This window comes from Triticum urartu, chromosome 4 (genome assembly GCF_003073215.2).
Source record: "Triticum urartu cultivar G1812 chromosome 4, Tu2.1, whole genome shotgun sequence".
In the NCBI taxonomy this organism is placed as follows: domain Eukaryota; kingdom Viridiplantae; phylum Streptophyta; class Magnoliopsida; order Poales; family Poaceae; genus Triticum; species Triticum urartu.
Window position 1 is genome coordinate 3,586,181 of NC_053025.1, and position 15,878 is coordinate 3,602,058.

General features: G+C 46.5%; 1 pseudogene; it reads right to left on the bottom strand.

Moving 5' to 3' along the window:
- Positions 1-7,343: 7,343 nt before the first annotated feature.
- LOC125553320 lies at positions 7,344-9,541 on the bottom strand (annotated as a pseudogene).
- Between the last annotated feature and the right edge of the window lie 6,337 nt (positions 9,542-15,878).

Genomic DNA, 15,878 nt, shown 5'->3' on the forward strand with positions numbered 1-15,878 from the left:
GTTGCGCCTGAACACCATCCAACCGGCGAGGAAATGCGTCGTAGTTACGCCTTGCACTGCCCCGCCGACGAGCATGAACGCATGAAACAACCATGTGACTCTATGCATGGGATACATGTCAAACAATATAAAAAAATCAGATATGCTATCACAACAGGCAAGTAAACATCTAGTATAACAGAAAAATGTAATCGAAACGGGGCTAGGCAATACATAAAGCAACAAATATTTGATAGACCAATTCATCTATTACTGGAACTGTATAGTATTTAGATGACTGCTAATAATAGTATGTCACTGCAGATATATTTGTAAGTCAAATGGAACATGTTTTGTTAAAAACCCATTTAATGGCCTAACTTTGATAAAGCCACAGGACGCTACAGGGTTAAAGGAGACGATGCGAGGGCAACAGACTTATACACAGGTTAACCGATATGGTGTACTGAACCTCAGTTATAATTTAAAAGATTCATATTGTGGACTATCGAAGCATCCTACCACTGCTAGAAGTATATACAATACAGTCTAGATTTTAAGACGTGATCAACAAATGCACAAGGTAAGCATGTACCTAGCAGGCACTGCATGAATATTACATAATAGCACAAGTAAGCAGAGTATAAAGTTACATGCCAGTCCTAGTGCTTGGTTCATGTTAAGATGTAGACCTTGGAGGTACACAGACTGAATAATCAAGTCCCATGGTAGCCACAAAAACGCTTTAGATATAAAAAATATAGGTGTTCTATTAAGAAAAAAAAAAGAGGTGCGAACCACAAACTTTACACGGAATACTCTAGTTAGACCTTAGTCCTAGTTCTTGGTCCATGTAATCATAATTGCTAAAGAAAGCAAGAATGGCATTAATTGCCAGCAACAATAAACCAGAATGACATGAACATAAGGATAGCTCAAATCAGAGTGGCTTCAAACATATGTAAAGAAACACTCAAATTCTGAAATTAGTTGTATTTTAAGTATTTGACATTAAATAAACTGGTCCTTTGAAAGTAGTACTATATATCAAACAAAATAATTGGCAAATAGAGTCAGCAACTATCTCCCCTGGAAATATACAATATTTTACTTCATTGACCTTGTGTTATGCTCAAGCTTACAATAGAGGTGACCTTCCTCCACATGAGTACATAGTTTCATCAAGACCACCGCATCAAAACCTCCTAAACTAAAAGCAAAGTAATCTATTAGTCATTCTTATTGTGTTCCCATTCCCTGTATGACATTCCCTTTTTTTGTATCTTTTGTCGAGAAATGAATCTTCTGACACCTTGCTAATATACAAACGAAAAATCCCCTTTTGCCAGACTAAAAGAAGGCTATTCTGAAACAACATCGACAGAATCAATTTAGTGTCACCATATACACGAAGGTGCCATTTACATGAAGTGTCACTGTATACATCACGAAATGCACCCACAAGCAATTTTAAGATCACAGTACCACTGTCAAAATTCACAAAGTGCCAATGGTGGTTAAGTTATGTATAAATTAATAGAAAGTTCTAAACAAATTTATCCTAAGATCAGAGTGCAGCTCATACAAAAGTGTCTTCCATGTAAAACCTGATAATACTGGGCGGCTTGATTGCCTGCCTCAGCAACGGCTCGGTATTCGGCCTCTGCGCTAGATCGAGAAACTGTCGTCTGTCGTCTGGATGACCAAGAGACAAGGTTATCACCAAGGTACATGCAAAATCCGGAGGTGGAGCGACATGTATCCGGACATCCAGCCCAATCGGCATCTGAGTAGGCTGTAAGAGAATGTGTAGAAGTGCAATGTAGAGAGAGACCATGATCAAGGGTGCCATTGAGATAGCGGAGGATGCGTTTAATGAGAGATAAGTGAGGTTCACGAGGGTCATGCATATGGAGACAGACTTGCTGAACAGCATAAGCAATGTCTGGGCGAGTGAGAGTGGCATATTGGAGAGCACCAGCAAGGCTACGATAGAGAGAGGGATCCGGAACCGGAGGACCGATAGAGGAAGGTAGTTTGGCGTTAGTATCAATAGGGGTAGTAACTGGGTGACAATCGTGCATGCCAGCACGAGACAAGATGTCAAGAATATATTGTCGTTGAGAAAGATGGAGACCAGAAACCGAACGAGTGACAGAGATACCGAGAAAATGATGAAGAGGACCAAGATCCTTCATGGCAAACTCACGAGCCATGGAATTAGTGATGGTGGTAAGGAAAGATTAAGAGGATGCGGTGAGAATAATATCATCTACATAGAGAAGAAGATAGGCTGTGGAAGAACCTTGATGGAAGATGAAGAGAGAAGCATCGGATTTAGATTCCGTGAACCCGAGAGAACGAGCAAAGGATGCAAAGCGTTGGAACCAGGCACGAGGGGCTTGTTTGAGCCCATATAAGGATTTGAGGAGACGACAAACGTGAGTAGGATAACGAGGATCAATGAAACCAGATGGTTGCTGGCTGTAGACTACCTCATTAAGATGACCATGAAGGAAAGCATTTTTAACATCAAGTTGGTGTATACGCCAAGACTGTGAGATGGCTAGAGAAAGGACGATACGAATGGTGGCTGGTTTGACGACAGGGCTGAATGTTTCATCAAAATCAACCCCCGGTTGTTGAGAGAAGCCACGAACAACCCATCGAGCTTTGTGACGTGAGAGAGAGCCATCGGCATTGTATTTGTGACGGAAGATCCACTTGCCACTCACAATATTTGCGCTAGATGGTGGAGGAACCAAGACCCACGTTTTATTGAGTGTAAGAGCATCGAACTCCTCCTGCATGGCTTGGCGCCAATTGGGATCGCGAAGGGCTATGAGATAGTTATGAGGAAGAGGGGAAGAGGCCATAGCGGAAAGGTTTAAACGGTCAATAGGCGGTGGAAGGTGACCGGTAGTGGCGCGTGTGCGATGAAGAGGTGCTGGAGGTGGAGGTGGTGCCGCTGGTGGGGAAGTTGTGGGAGGAGTAGCTGGTGTGGCGGGAGGGGTAGCCTTCTGGGGTGTGGTAGGAGGCGTGGAGGGGGAAGGGGGGTCCGACATTGGTGAGTTATGGCTAGGGGGTGCATGCATAACGGGTGTATGTGTGGTGGGTGCTGGCGGTGGAGAAGAGTGAGGCATAATGGGTGGGTCAATGGGCGGACCAAAAATTTCAGTGCAACGGGGTGGACAAGGAGATGGTGCTGGTTCATATGGAAAGGTGGACTCGTCGAAAACGACTTGGCGAGAAATAATAATACGACGAGTGGCGAGATCAAGACAACGATAGCCTTTGTGTCGAGAGGGATAGCCAAGGAAGACACATTTTGTGGAATGTGGAGAAAGTTTGTTAGCGGATGTGGAGGTAGTATTGGGGTAACAGAGGCAACCGAAGACACGGAGGCTGTTGTATGGTGTTGTAGTACCTAAGAGTAGAGTGTATGGAGTGAGAAAGTTGGTAGACGAAGTGGGACGAATATTGATGAGGAAGGTAGCAGTGTGAAGAGCTTCGGCCCAAAAGGGTGTGGTGGGAGAGAGGCTTGAATGAGAAGTGTGCGAATTACATTATTGGTAGTGCGAATTGCTCGTTCGGCCTTGCCGTTTTGTTGAGAGGTATAGGGACAAGAAAAACGAAACGTGATACCGTGAGAAGCACAGAAAGAGTCTAACTTTGTATTGTCGAATTCGCGACCATTGTCACTTTGAATGGCAACAATGGGTAGGTCAAACTGGGTGCGGGCATAGGCATGAAAAGTAAGAAATGTGGCATAGACATCTGATTTTTTACGAAGAGGAAACGTCCAAAAATAATGAGTATAATCATCAACTATCACTAGATAATATAGATAACCAGAAGTACTAGGTACATGAGATGTCCAAAGATCACAATGTAGTAAAGCAAAAGTTTTAATAGTATATGAAGTGGACCGATAGAAGGGCAATCTAACATGACGTCCAAGTTGACAAGCATGACATATAGATGGTGTAACTCTAGGAGACGGAATATTCTGATGGTGGTGGAGACGCTTCATGGTGTGATGACCGGGATGACCCAAACGACGATGCCAGATGTCCGGGGAGACCGTGATGATGTGGGCTTCGGTTGGTGGAGGTGGGGAGACGGAGTAGAGTGGTCCGGTGCTATTGCATCGAAGAATCTCGATCCGAGTAGGAAGCGCCTTCACAGAAAAACCCCATGGGTCAAACTCAATAGAGACAAAATTATCAATAGTAAGTTTACGAACCGAAAGAAGATTTTTGATTATGTGAGGAACAATGAGGACATGATTTAAAAAGAGAGGTTTAGACAGAGAGGGTATAGTGTGAGAACCGATATGAGAAATAGGTAGGGAAGCACCATTACCCACGGTGACTGTGTGAGCATTAGAAGGGGTGAAAGTGGAGAGTATACCAGGGTCAGATGCCATGTGGGAAGATGCTCCAGAGTCCATGTACCACTCCTGGTTGCCGGGAAGTTGCATGTTGTTGAGCGCGGTGATGAGAGCCGGGTTGATCTGCCGAGTGAAGTTGTTGTAGGGTGCTGCATGGTTGCTCATGGTGTAGCTGGATGGTGCTGCTGCATGACCAGGACCATAGGCTGTATAGGCTTGGGGCGAGGGCACGGTGGGTCGAGGACTGAGGACCCCAAGAGCAGAAGGGCGCCAGGGGCGAGGCGACCAGGCCGGCGGAGATGCTTGCGAGTGTTGATGCGAGTGTGTCGTCTGCTGTTGGAGATGAAGGCGAGTAGGCTGGCCAGTCCAAGGGTTGTACATCCAGGGGGTGTCTCGGCGACCACGGCCACTGCCACGGCTGCGGCCACGGCTGCTGCTGTTGCTTCCCCCGCGTCCAGCGGAGAAGGACGGGGAGCCACGTCGATCAGTGGGGAAGGGGCGGCCATCATTGGGAGGCGGAGCACGTTCACCACCGATGCTAGGAAGGATGCTGTTGCCGCTGGCCCATAAGGCGGTGGAAGAAGAGTTCTTAGCATCAGTTTTCTTCTGGGCTTCTTCAAGAACGAGGGCGGAGCGAGTCTGAAGAAAGGACGGGAACGGCACTTGAAACAGCAGGAACGAGCATAGTTGGGAGTACTGCTCGTTGAGCCCACGGAGCAAGGTAAGCACGAGGGTTTCGTCGGTGACCGACTGGCCAACATCATCAAGAGCATCTGAGAGATACTTGAGCTTTGCACAGTAGTCGGAGATCGTCATGTCCCCTTGAGCAGTATTGCGGAACTCGGCGTCAAGAGCGAGAGCACGGCTCTTTTTGTTCTCGCGGAAGAGGTTGGCGATGGCATCCCAAATTTGTTTCGCTGTGGAGCCGGGCTACATGATGATGCCGAAGAGCTCGAGAGAGATCGAGCCATAGATCCAAGAGAGGACGGCAAAGTCATCACGGCCCCAATCTGAAGTGGCGGAGGTGTCTGGCGGGGTGCCGTCGGAGAGAACATGAGCCGAGAGGCCATAGCGGCCGAGAGCAACGAGGAATAGCTCGCGCCACTTAGTATAGTTGGAGTCCTGGAGGTCCAGCGTGATGGGGACAAACGTCTTGATGGAGGCGGCATAAGTGGAGGCAGTCGGAGGAAGGACGGCCTTCCCTCGTTCGTCAGATTGGCGTTGGAGTTCTTCCTCGCGAGCCTGAAGGGGAGACTTGCGGTTCTTGAGTTCTTCCTCAAGTTTCTTGAGATCATCAGCAGTGGCCATGGGGAGGTGGAGGGGGCTGAGACGGTGGAGCGATGCGACGGCAGGCTCGGGAGGCGGAAGAAGGCAGCGGCGGCAGCAGCTAGGGCAAAAGAAGATGCGGCAGCGAGAGTTTTAGAGGGAGAGGATCGGACTGCCTGATACCATGTAAAACCTGATAATACTGGGCGGCTTGATTGCCTGCCTCAGCGCACCCCCTCATTATATATATAGCATAGTAGTTTACAATTACAAAAGGAGACCCAAGTAGGGAAACTATCTATGTGGAGGCAGCCGGACTTGTACTCCAAGTCGGCTTGAAGCCGTAGCTGTATTGGTCTCTAAAATTCCAATCAGAAAGGAATTGGCAAATAACAAAATTCCAATGTCAATTAATGTGCCAATGTAGTTCATACAACAAGGTGCTACAATGAACGAAATACATATCTGCTGACCCAAAATTTTGTTAACTGCTACGAAGTTCATTTAGGTGCTAAGGGGGGAAACATGATTCACAGATGGCTTGATGAACTGTAGGAAGTGCGTGTAAATCTATCATACACAAAAGAAAAGAGAGATCAGGAGAAGAGATAGAAGTTCATACCTGCAGAGGCGGATCTCAGGTCGGCGGGGGTGGCACGAATCGGTCAGCGAGCCGCATGGTGCTCAGGGGCGGCGAACAGCGAGGGAGAAGAGGGGCGACTGTGCTGCCTCTGCCGAGCACTTTGGAGGAGCAAGGGGAGAAGTGAAACAGGCGAGGAGAGAACCGCACACCCTTCCCAGCTCGTAGAGGAAAATGCCGGAGACTCAATCTGCCGGTGTTCCTCGCCTTCCCTGAGGGGTCAGGAGCAGCTCCGAGGGGCGACCTTGACGGGGGCAGAGATGACCGGAGCAACGAGAAGGCGGCCATCGGAGGTGAGGTCCACGTCCACCACTGAAACCCTAACAGGGGAAATTGAAGCGGGCGAACACGGGAGGCGAGGAAAAGTAGATCGACGCGGTGAAGGTTGTAGAGCTCGTCGAGGAGCAGCCGTGTGTGTGTTGGCGGCGCTGGAGCTCACCGGAGCGGTCGGAATCGGCCAGCGACCAAGGCGACGACGGTAGATCCAGTGAGTGGGCAGGAGGTGGGGATGGGAGGAAGAGGCGAGGAGCTGTGTGAGTGCGGGAGAGAGGCGGCTAGGTCATCTTCATGGGAGCGGCCACCTTTTATGCGCATAAGCATGAAATGATGAAAATGCCCCCCACGGGGCAGGCTATTTACGCGTGGTGGCACGATCGGGATGAAACTATTCGTTGCTACAGGAGCACCACTTCGATGCGACGGGCGAGGTCGTCCCAGGGCTTAATCCGACGGCCCTAATCGCATCAAGCAAAATGATCCAACGGCCAGGAAGCTCAAATCGTTGAGGAGCCGGGTTCCTGCCATGAATCTTCTTTCTGGATACATCTAGCACATGCATGTTTGGAGTAGGCTTTTTTTTAGACTCATCATGCGCGCTTGGCTCCTTAAGACCATATATATAAACATTAAGTAAGCTTTAGCAAGCATTCTTCGTGCCTTATCTGTGCATGCATGCATATATATTGCACGTACGCATAAATAATTTTGCCAAAGAAACATATATGGAAAAAAATGCTAAGTGGTCAGCTTGGTAAGCCACCAACAAAAATTTGAATAGAATGCCAAGTTAGGTACTCACTCAGTAAACAAATATAAAAACATTCAGATCACTTTTTTAATGATCTAAATGCTCTTATATATGTTTACGCACGGAGTGGATATATAGAGAGCCTGCCACGCCACCGGATGTAGAGTATAGTTTGCTTGATGCTATCGTATAGTGGCACGTACAAGTGTGTTTCTCACAATCCAGAGTAGGTACGTACATGCCAAGAGCAGCGTAGCTATTTTCTCGTAAATAATAAATAGTACGTATCTAGTGCGGCTGCGCCCCTAGCCATCCATCACTGGAGACGTAGTTTGTGTCGGTGAACCTGGCGACCTCTGTGCCGCTGGCTACCCTGGACCAAGGGACTCGGCCTGTCCTGTTGGATCCTGGCCCCGTGCACTCCGACTCCAACATTGTCAGCGAGCTCCTGTGATAATTCGAACACGTTGGTACATTAATTAGTGATTAAGGCTGTAATGCATGCAAACAGTAGATCATACAGTACGTATATATATGTATACTCACTCATGACCCTTGGCTTTCCAGGCGTCCCATCCCTGGGGGACGATGATGTTAGACAAAAACGTTCGATAGAACATCACCGTGGAACAGAATCGCCACCCACGCCCCAAGTAAACCGGCGTGACGCCATCTACGGTGCACTCCTTAAAAACGAACCCATTATCTTCACTCAACAATTCGCGCCCCTGAGCCGTGAGGAAGCCATGATACTTCCACGATGGTAGCTTGCATGTCCACAACGTGCAACCCTATGCATATATAAGTATATAACAACATGCATGCAGGGTTAAGTCTTGTGGTTGGTTTTGACATAGGTAGACCAACACCTACGCATGCATTAATTGAAAGAGATTGCAATTATGGTTTTCTAGTACTACTACCTGAAAGATTGATCTTGCATGGCCGAAGATAAAATCTACCGCACCCTCAAGGTAGCAATTCTCGTAGTAATGGCGACCTTGCTGGTCATTCAGCGTGTCCTGGACCCCCACGAATCCACAGTTGTAGAACGCGGAGCGATCTCCTGACACTTGAGCAGCCACGGCTGGCACCGTGTTGTTATCAATTGTATAAGTGTTCTGCATGCGTCAAGAACAACACGTAGACAGACAGCTAACTATTCTCTTGTCGCTCTCAAAATTACGCAAGTAAGTAGCTAGCAGCTAGCTGGTACGTAAAAGGAAGTTGCTGGTGCGCGCGGACTTGCATGCATGGAAGAGATCACAGTGATTTGGCAACAAGAGTAACAGCTAACCTTGAACGTTATATTCCGTGCCTGGAAATCGGAGGCGTCGCACCGAAACGTCGCTGATTCGAAAGTAGTAGGCACTCTGTTGAAACTCCGATAATAGTGATCCGGCCATTCCATGGCCGTCCGATCTCGGCCCTCCCCTTCTAGAACTATAAACGGCTTGTTTGATTTTATGTGCACCTTCTCCCTTAATAAAGAATTAATTAAGCATACACATACACATAGGATACATCGTCAATATTAATCTCCGATATGATTCTAGAAGCAATGGAAAGTACATACGCCGACTGTATATATCGTACAAGCTAGTACTTCAGGTTACCTGTACGTCCCCGCTGCAACGTGGATACGGATCCACTCAGAATTACCATCGGAATGGAATCTATTGCTTGTTGAATATGCTTGAAGTCACCACGCCCGCTGTGATTAACGGAAATCGTCCTCGATATTGGTGTTGCTGAAATGTAACGATGTATGCATTACACTCAACTTCTTGGAGCTTGACTTTCTAGTAAAAAATATTACTGGTTTCTAGTAGGCAAGCATAAACACCTCTGATTTGCATGTAATATGCAATGAACTTATTCATTGCAAAACGCAACACAGAATAACCTTTACCAGCCGTTAGCATAATTCTTAGGTTGCATTTTAACATTGCTATTTCTTTTTTTTCCTAACTCTTTTTTAATAAGGAGGGCTCCCCTCCGATTTCATTTTAAAATTCCTACACCAATTCACTCATGGCTACAACTAATAAGGAAGATAGAGGAAAGCAAATCATTTCCTGACTAAAACAAGGTCAAAGCCATACATGCATCTATTACCTGGACTCGGCGAGGTCTGCTTGTTGATAAACGTGCCGGACCGTTGCGCCATGATGGCTACCAGGAGCTGCGCCATTGCACTGATGATAATATAAAATTGTCCTCCTGCACCGGCCATGGCGGGTGCCACAAGTTGGTTTTGGTTCGAAACACGAGAGCTCGTGAACACTGCATTTATGAGAAGTATGAAATCAACCTACTTCCAAAGCTGATGACCTACCCTACCTCGGTAAAATGCTGTAGGTCTCATTTTCTGATGGACTACTTTTTGACACCTCTAAGTTTCATAACCTGAAACTACATCTTTCTTTGATGTATGAAATCAACCTACCTCTAAAGTTGATGACCTACCACGATAAAATGGTGTAGGTCTCATTTTCTGATGGACTTGTTTTTGCCATCCAAAACTTACCTCTAAGTTTCATAACCTGAAACTAAACGTCTTTGATGGTGGAAAGTAGGCAAGTAGTACTAGCAAGAGACACTTCTGCTCTGCGTGGGCATTAACTATTAAAATGCAAGATGTGTGCCATCTTTATTGGCAAGAAAATGTTAGCTGATGCTCTTCTTCCGGAGTACCATCTTTCTTGATCTGTTCACCCAAACGCCAACTGAGTTGTTGCCGCCGTGACAAATAAGGGAAGATAATTAGACTTTTTTTCTAAGATACATGCAACCAATAGTTCCAAGAAAAGTTAAATAAGAAGCTGCCTAAGATAAAGGAGGTCTTACGTGACGGTGTCCCGGACTAGGGGGTGCACACCACGTCTGCCCTTTATTCATGGGCTGGGCCAAGGAACCACTGATAGATCAAGAATGGAACACGTATATCATGGCCCTTGGGGTACTCAAGATGGAATCCTCCGTAGACTTGGCGTACACTTCAAGGCATATTTGAATGGTCGACATATTATCCCTAGTTGCAGCTGATCTACTTGTAACCCTGGATACCCCTGTTGCCTATATAAGCCGAGGGGTTTAGTTTGTAGAGGCAAGGTTTCTAGAGGTTAGAACTCATTCATATGATCTCGAGGTAGATCATCCTGTAGTTTGTACCCCATCCATAATCAATACAATACAAGCATGATGTAGAGTTTTACCTTTTCCAGAGGGCCGAACCTAGGTAAAATTGTGACCCCTTTACTTCATGTTAACCATCGTGCCAAGATCACCAGCTCAGGATCCTACCCAAGATCCGCCGGTTTTATCACCGACAACGGTGGCCCAGGTCCCTCTATGTGGTCGTAGAGGCTCGATGGCCTGTCTTGAGATCAACGACAACGTTGGGCTGCGGGATGACTTTTGGCCCAGACCAGCAATTTTCCTTCGGTAGAATCTTGCCGCAAGCCGACTCGGCTGGCCATCTTGGCCATGTCGAGAACTTCTCCGTTGGCCAGACCATCAGCTTTGGAAATCTGGATTGCATGCCAGATGATAACCCACAAGTATAGGGGATCCCAACAGTTTTCGAGGATAGATTATTCAATCCAAATTTATTGATTCGACACAAGGGGAGCCAAAGAATTTTCACGAGTATTAGCAGTTGAGTTGTCAATTCAGCCACACCTGAAAGACTTAATATCTAGGGCAAAGTATTTAGTAGCACAGTAATATGATAGTAACATTATCAGTGACAATAGTAATAGTAGTAGTTTTGTGACGATTGTAACAATAGTAGCAACGAAACAACTTAGCAAAGAACAATATTTGACGAACACATAGGAAATGGATCGGTGATGATAAGTGTGTCGGATGATATTCATCATGTAGCAGTCATAACCTAGGGTGACATGGAACTAGCTCCAATTCATCAATATAATGTAGGCATGTATTTTGTATATAGTCATACATGCTTATGGAAAAGAACTTGCATGACATCTTTTGTCCTACCCTCCCGTGACAGCGGGGTCCTAATGAAAACTAGGGGATATTAAGGCCTCCTTTTAATAGCGAACCGGAACAAAGCACTAGCTCTTAGTGAATACATGAACTCCTCAAACTACGGCAATCACCGGAAAGAATCTCAATTATTGTCACCTTGGGGTATGCAGATCATAACACGTAATAGGTGCGTATAACTTGCAAAACAAGATCAAGAACACATATATATTCATGGGAACATAATATGTTCAGATCTGAAATCATGGCACTCATGTCCTAGTGACAAGCATTAAGCATGGCAAAGTCATAGCAACATCAATCTCAGAACATAGTGGATACTAGGGATCAAACCCTAACAAAATTAAGTCGATTACATGATAAATCTCATCCAACCCATCACCGTCGTCACTAGTAGAAAACAGGGCTATGGTCCAGGCCGGCTCAGCCCATTAGTCCCGGTTCAGTCTAGAACCGGGACCAATGTGGGCATTGGTCCCGGTTCGTGAGCCCAGGGGGCCGGCCGGGCCACGTGGGCCATTGGTCCCGGTTCGTCTGGACCTTTTGGTCCCAGTTGGTGGGACGAACCGGGACCAATGGGCCTCGCTCCTGGCCCACCACCATTGGTCCCGGTTGGTGGTTTGAACCGGGACCAAAGGCTTCCCTTTAGTCCCGGTTCATGTCATCAACTGGGACCAATGAGGTGCCTATATATACCCCCTCGCGCAAGAGCAGAGTACAGTGCTCTGTTTTTTCTGGCCGAGGGGGAGAGGGCTTTGTGGTGCTCTAGCTTACCTCCTATGCACATGAGGTGTTCGATGGAATGCCCGAGCCACACTACTTAAGCTTTCTCCTCTCGAAGCTCGACCTCCAAGCTCCATTTTCCTCGAGATTTGTCTAGATTTAGCGGTCCGTCATGCCCCGTCCCCGTCTTCACCGCCGTCGATCACCCGCCCCGATCTCATCACCGACACCACCGTGGTGAGCCTCTTGTTCTTATCTTCTTTCTGAAAGGAAAAATATTCTTACTTGTATGTTTAGATAGATACTTGTATCATTTTCTTACATTTATTATTGCATCTTATATAGTGCGATGGTTTTGGTGTCCGCCCCCGTCGGCCCTCGTCCTGTCTATGATTCGGATTTGGTATGTATATTATCTTTATAACTATTGGTTCATTTATTGTTTATGAAAATTATGCCGACCAACGTGACATAGATTTTATTTGTGTATGATGTATGTGAATCGGAAATACCAACTGACCCTATTGTCGAGAGGTTAAATTTAGTTGAAGAAGAAAACAATTTGTTGAAGGAAAAAATAAAAAAAATTGAGGAGGAGAAGATGATATTGGAGTTGCATGTTGCGGATGTCGTCGATGATCACAAGATCAAGATGGATGCAATGCGCTTGAAGATTAGAAAGATTAGAAAATATGCCATTCATACCGAGGCTTGGTATCATTATGCCGTTGGATCAATGGATACCTTGGTTGCGATTATGATCGCATTTGTTTTCGCATTGAAATGTTTTACATAGTTTCAATGTATGGTTTAATTAATTAGATGCTCTGGAGAGCTATATGTTGTTAGATGAGAACTATGTATGCACTTTGGTTTTAATGTGATGATGAACTTCTATTAATTTGGACACTTAATTATATATAATGCACGTAGATGAACCGGCAATGGATGTACGGTGACAGACACACCCGCGAGTACATTAAGGGCGTGCATGAGTTTCTCGATGCGGCTGAGGCAAACAAGCAGAATCATTTTATGTGTTGTCCATGCACTGAATGTGGGAATACGAGGTCTTACTCTAACCGGAAAATCCTTCACTCCCACCTGCTTTACAAGGGTTTCATGCCACACTATAATGGAAGAAGAAGAGTACGATGACAACTATGTGCCCCCTGAATACGGTGATGCTGCAACGGGGGGAGCTGGTGAAGATCAAGAGGAACCAGACGATGTGCCCAATGATGCTGCCACGGGTGAAGCTGCTGAAGATCAAGAGGAACCAGACGATGTGCCCGATGATGATGATCTCCGCCGGGTCATTGTCGATGCAAGGACGCAATGCATTAGTCAAAAGGAGAAGCTGAAGTTTGATCGCATGTTAGAGGATCACAAAAAAGGGTTATACCCCAATTGCGAAGATGGCAACACAAAGCTCGGTACCGTACTGGAATTGCTGCAGTGGAAGGCAAAGAATGCTGTGGCTGACAAAGGATTTGAGAAGCTACTGAAAATATTGAACAAGAAGCTTCCAAAGGATAACGAATTGCCCGACAGTACATACGCAGCAAAGAAGGTCATATGCCCTCTAGGATTGGAGGTGGAGAAGATACATGCACGCCCTAATGACTGCATCCTCTACCGCGGTGCATACAAGGATCTGAACGCATGCCCGGTATGCGGTGCGTTGCGGTATAAGATCAGACGAGATGACCCTGGTGATGTTGACGGCGAGCCCCTCAGGAAGAGGGTTCCTGCGAAGGTGATGTGGTATGCTCCTATAATACCACGGTTGAAACGTCTGTTCAGAAACGAAGAGCATGCCAAGTTGATGCGATGGCACAGTGAGAACCGAAAGAAAGATGGGAAGTTGATAGCACCCGCTGACGGGTCGCAGTGGAGAAAAATCGAGAGAAAGTACTGGGATGAGTTTGCAAAGGACCCAAGAAATGTATGGTTTGCTTTAAGTGCGGATGGCATTAATCCTTTCGGGGAGCAGAGCAGCAATCACATCACCTGGCCCGTGACTCTATGTATGTATAACCTTCCTCCTTGGATGTGCATGAAGCGGAAGTTCATTATGATGCCAGTTCTCATCCAAGGCCCTAAGCAACCCAGCAACGAAATTGATGTGTACCTAAGGCCATTAGTTGAAGAACTTTTACAGCTGTGGAATGGAAATGGTGTACGTACGTGGGATGAGCACAGACAGGAGGAATTTAACCTTAAGGCGTTGCTGTTCGTGACCATCAACGATTGGCCCGCTCTTAGTAACCTTTCAGGACAGACAAACAAAGGATACCACGCATGCACGCACTGTTTAGATGACACTAAAAGTATATACCTGGACAAATGCAGGAAGAATGTGTACCTGGGCCATCATCGATTTCTTCCGACCAACCATCAATGTCGAAAGAAAGGCAAGCATTTCAAAGGCGAGGCAGATCACTGGAAGAAGCCCGCCATGCGCACCGGTGATCACGTGCTCGCTATGGTCAATGATTTACACTACGTAATCTTTGGAAAGGGTCCCGGTGGACTAGCTGTTCCGAATGACGCTGAGGGACACGCACCCATGTGGAAGAAGAAATCTATATTTTGGGACCTACCCTACTGGAAAGACCTAGAGGTCCGCTCCTCAATCGACGTGATGCACGTGACGAAGAACCTTTGCGTGAACCTGCTAGGCTTCTTGGGCGTGTATGGGAAGACAAAAGATACACCTGAGGCACGAGAGGACCTGCAACGTTTGCACGAAAAAGATGGCATGCCTCCGAAGCAGTATAAAGGTCCTGCCAGCTACGCTCTTACGAAAGAAGAGAAAGAAATCTTCTTTGAATGCCTGCTCAGTATGAAGGTCACGACTGGCTTCTCGTCGAATATAAAGGGAATAATAAATATGCCAGAGAAAAAGTTTCAGAACCTAAAGTCTCATGACTGCCATGTGATTATGACGCAACTACTTCCGGTTGCATTGAGGGGGCTTCTACCGGAAAACGTCCGATTAGCCATTGTGAAGCTATGTGCATTCCTCAATGCAATCTCTCAGAAGGTGTTCGATCCAGAAATCGTACCAAGGCTAAGGAGTGATGTGGCACAATGTCTTGTCAGTTTCGAGCTGGTGTTCCCACCATCCTTCTTCAATATCATGACGCACGTCCTAGTTCATCTAGTCGACGAGATTGTCATCCAAGGGCCCGTATTTCTACACAATATGTTCCCCTTTGAGAGGTTCATGGGAGTCCTAAAGAAATATGTCCGTAACCGCGCTAGGCCAGAAGGAAGCATCTCCATGGGCCATCAAACAGAGGATGTTATCGGGTTTTGTGTTGACTTCATTCCTGGCCTTAACAAGATAGGTCTCCCTAAATCGCAGTATGAGGGGAGACTGACTGGAAAAGGCACTCTTGGAAGAGACTCAATAATATGCAGGGACGGATATTCTTGGTCTCAAGCACACTACACAGTTCTACAGAACTCTACCTTGGTGACCCCGTATGTCGATGAACACAAGAACAGTCTGCGCTCCAAACACCCGGAGCAGTGCGACGACTGGATTACATGTGAACACATCAGGACTTTCAGCAGTTGGTTGGAAACGCGTCTCAGAGGTGACAACACTGTTTGTGATGAGTTGTACTTGTTGTCAAGGGGACCATCTTTGACTCTATTGACTTACAAAGGATACGAGATAAATGGGAATACATTTTACACGATCGCCCAAAATCAAAAGAGCACCAACCAAAACAGCGGTGTCCGCTTTGATGCAGCAACCGAGAGCGGAAAGGACACATATTACGGTTACATAGTGGACAAATGGGAACTTGACTACGGAC